At 49.3% G+C, this 4035-nt stretch overlaps 2 non-coding genes across 2 annotated transcripts; both read left to right on the plus strand.

Moving 5' to 3' along the window:
* Positions 1–512: 512 nt before the first annotated feature.
* Positions 513–585, plus strand: Trnak-cuu. Its single transcript has one exon. It is a non-coding gene; the product is annotated as a tRNA-Lys (tRNA).
* Positions 586–1283: 698 nt separating this feature from the next.
* Trnak-cuu lies at positions 1284–1356 on the plus strand. Its single transcript has one exon. It is a non-coding gene; the product is annotated as a tRNA-Lys (tRNA).
* Positions 1357–4035: the final 2679 nt, after the last annotated feature.

Here is a 4035-nt window from a genome sequence, read left to right on the forward strand (position 1 = left end):
GTAACCTTTGAGTGCACATAAAGAAACCATTCCTGGTAGAAATCCCTGAGCCTTACACTACGATGTATCCCGTCTCGTATGTGCTGATTTCAGATGTTTTATTTGTAATTTATTTTGATGTTGCAATTTGTCATTTATAATTTCCGAACCGGTTCGCGAACCGGTTCAGCGCCCCGAACCGGTTCGCGGATCGAATTAATCGAACGGGAACTGAACCGGAACAAAATAAATTTACCTGAACCTGAACCGTAACCGAACCCGTATTTTTTTCGGTTCGACACACTGATATATATATATATATTTCCTTATTCTTGCTCCTGGTTAATTGCATCGCTAAAGCAATAAACTTTCTGCATTTTGAACAATACTTTAGGTATTCTATAAGACTGTACTAGACTTCACGTGTCAGATGCGTGAGGTGGTAACATGGCGTTTCTTGCAAAGGCCATCTTAGAGAAGCAACTTTTGTCGCCCGATTCTTCCAAAGGCCATCTTGTGAAGCAGCCTTCGTCGCCCGGCTAGCTCAGTCGGTAGAGCACGAGACTCTTAATCTCGGGGTCGTGGGTTCGAGCCCCACGTTGGGCGTGTTTTTTTGTTTTGTTTTTTCTGCAAAATATTGTGGTAATTTCCTGACGAAGCCGAGTCTCTTGGCGAAACTGTTCATTGAGCTTCCGCTGTTTGTTATTTTTCAACGTGAGGTTGTTTTGTTTATAACTTAACAGATTAAAAAAAAAACTCACCTGCGTAAACAGCGTAAGTTACACTTACGCTGTAAGTTACACTTACGCCGCTCCTGGCCCAATTTTTCGCCAGCTCTCTTTCCCTTTCCCTTTCCCTAACTTTAATGCAATAAATTCAATAATCACGTTCTCCCCTCTTCGTTCTCAATATTACTACGGCTGCACTTGTCAATCTTCACTCAAACCCATTATATATATATATATATATATATATATATATATATATATATATATATATATATATATATATATATATATATATATATATATATATAAAAGCTTCGAAGTACGTTTACTCTCGTTTACACTTTTCGCCGTCGGGTAATTGCATCGCTAAGTCATTAAACTTTCTATATTTTGAACAATACTTTAGCTATTCTATAGCACTTCAGGTGTCAGAGGCGTGACATGGTAATAAGGCGTTTCTTGCAAATGCTAGCTTGTGAAGCAACCTTCGTTTCCCGGCTCTTGCAAAGGCCATGTTGTGAAGCAATCTTCGTTGCCCAGCTAGATCAATTGAAGAAAGCTACAAATCAAATAACGGCCCGGCTAGCTCAGTCGGTAGAGCACGAGACACTTAATCTCGGGGTCGTGGGTTCGAGCCCCACGTTGGGCGGTAGTTTTTGACTGTTTTTTTTTCGCGGCAAGAGAATTGCGATGGCACTTCCAACATCGTCCAATGTTTAGATGATGTTAGAAGTGGTAATCGTGATGTTTAAACCACATCACAGTTTTCTTGGCGCACTTCTAACGTCGTCTAAAGCGCGAGACACATGCGCGGAAAAAAATATCCGATCCGACGTCCGATCGGCAGTACGACTGCCTGATCCGAAAAATTTGGTCGCTTGGACGTCGGATCGGCGATCCGGCGTGCGTCCAATGTGCCAGATACTTTCGCACGGCGGACGGACTGTCGGAAGCGTCCAGCCAATAACAGCACAGCTAGCGCGAACGTCATGGTGACGTACTGGGTCTGGCGGGACGAATAAATAAACAGGACGGGCGACGGAAAGCCGGACGCGTGGATCCCGCGGACCCATTCGGAAAAGATGGCCCCGGCAAAGAATGCACGCGCTAGCGAGAACGAGCTCCTAACTTCGCTCGTGCGAGCGCATACCGTCAATCTGGGACCAGGGATCTATGAATGCGGACCTCCGCTGGACTGCTTGGATCTCCAGGGCGGAGCCGAACGGATCGTCGTGTCGCATGCAAAGTCGGAAGTGTTTGTCTCAAACTGTCGCGTGCTCATTCGGTAAGTCGAAGTCGGGCGCTCTAAGTATATTCGGCATGTTCTTTCATGGCGCTCTCGGATTTTCGGATCACGCTGTCCTCTGACTCGTAGCGCTGTGAGGCGCTCTGACTTCGAAGTGGGAGTGGTGGGAGCGCGTGCCAGAGGACCGGTCGCGTGACTCCAGCCACCTCCGCTGTTGGGTTGAAACTTCAAAGAGAGAGATGCCGATACGGCCGAGTGGCGCCACCGCCTTCGGATACCGTACAGATCCTGCTGTGCTGTGCAGTGAGTTCAGGAGGCGCTCGACGCTTGACGGGGGACCGGACCGCAGCGAAAGCCAGCGTCCGCATTAAAGGCTGCCATTTTTTCGTGCGGGCAAGCGGTCATGCGGCGGGGCCGCTGGATGGACGAATGACATTGGCTAAACCCTTCGTATCGGGCGGCAGCTTGCACCATGGCAGTGGTGCGGTCGCGGAAGTTGCCCTCGGTATCCGGTTTCGTGTCAGCGCTCGGGGGCTCGGGCCGCTCGGAAAAGTGGCCGAGCATTCGGTTGGCGCGTTGTTCCTCTAGCTCGGATTTGGAGGCGCTCCCGTATCTCCCAGATCCGATTCAGAGGATGGGAGCGCTGAAGAACGACCAGTCGAATATACCATTAGAGTACAGTGATCTTTACAAAGGGACCAGTAGCAACACCTTCCCTAAATCATTATAAACCAACCCAAGTTTACAAACAAACGGGAGCGCCCCTAGCGGACGCCACCGACGCCGCGCATGCGCGCTGGGGATGTGGGCAAGAAGCTCGCCGTCGCCCATAAAGAAACCATTGGAATGAGATGTTGTCGGCGTCTGTGTGAGTTTCCGTGCTCTTTTTCGCCTTGGAATTGTTGATTCTACGTCTTCCTGGCAATGTCTGACTACTTGAACGGCCTCAGCGAAATTAACGAGGCTCGTTACACCGCAAAACTTGGCGTGAATAATGTGACACGCGGTGATTGATTCCGCGTGAACGCGACAGAATGGACGCTAAAGCCTGATTCGCATGGTGAGGTTCTTCTCGCTATTTTCAGTCATGACGTAGCTGAGATGCAAAAGCGTGAACCGTAGCTGAGATGTCGGCGTCAATACTGAAAATCGCAAGCAAAATAGACCGATCTCACCAGCTAGTTTGAGTGCGCCACCGCTGTCGTTATGCATCGTGGGAGCTGTCGTCTTTCTGCACGCGCGACAACCCTACTGGAGGTGTGCGCGAGCAGACCACGAGGTAGCATGAGCTGTCGCGTGAACTGGCGTCTGCCTCCTACGAACTTCAGTTATGTAGGCGTCACGTATGCGTGGAACGCTTGGTATAAGATCGGTCTATTGGACCGAGTGATTCAGGCATAACAAGTCCGTGATGGCCATTGGTAACAATGATCAACATCTCCTTGTATCTACTGTTTACGCCTAGCCTACTTACCCGAACCAACCTTCAAACTTAAACGTCTTTTGATGTCTGCACTTACTTTTTATCGTAATCACCGGGTCAGCGTTTGGTCTACGGGCCGCTGTCGTTTGAACGAGCAGATGAGACAAGCAGACGTTTGAGAGCAGACGACAGCTCGAATGATGAGACGCCCGGTTGAACTTGATGATGCACTGAACGTAGTCCGCAGGTGATCCGCGCAACTTGACGGTTTACCCGCTTTCATGTTGGAACAAAACAAATATATCTGACGACCACAAGTATCCTTGAATTCAATTTAAAGGGCTTCCCGTCCAAGCAATCGTGGTCCGACGGCGTCTGTTCTTCCTTTTTCACGGCCCCTATTCGCGTTATCGGACGAACCGAGCAGGCAGAAAACGCATGAAAACTGACCTTCAAACCTTTCGCGACTCTTTTGGTACAGCCCCAGTCACGGCGTTCTGACCAGAAGGCAGGTTTTTGTCTGGTTTCTTCCAAAAAGACACAGGAATGCACGTCTCGCGTGGTGACTTCCGCCCACAGCCCCAAACCGAAAGTGCGCCCGACGCGCCACCACCGCGCCATGACTTAACAGAGCTGAGTTCGTGTATACAATTTCTTCC

This window comes from Ixodes scapularis, unplaced genomic scaffold (genome assembly GCF_016920785.2).
Source record: "Ixodes scapularis isolate PalLabHiFi unplaced genomic scaffold, ASM1692078v2 PGA_scaffold9__187_contigs__length_104089568, whole genome shotgun sequence".
NCBI classification, from domain to species: domain Eukaryota; kingdom Metazoa; phylum Arthropoda; class Arachnida; order Ixodida; family Ixodidae; genus Ixodes; species Ixodes scapularis.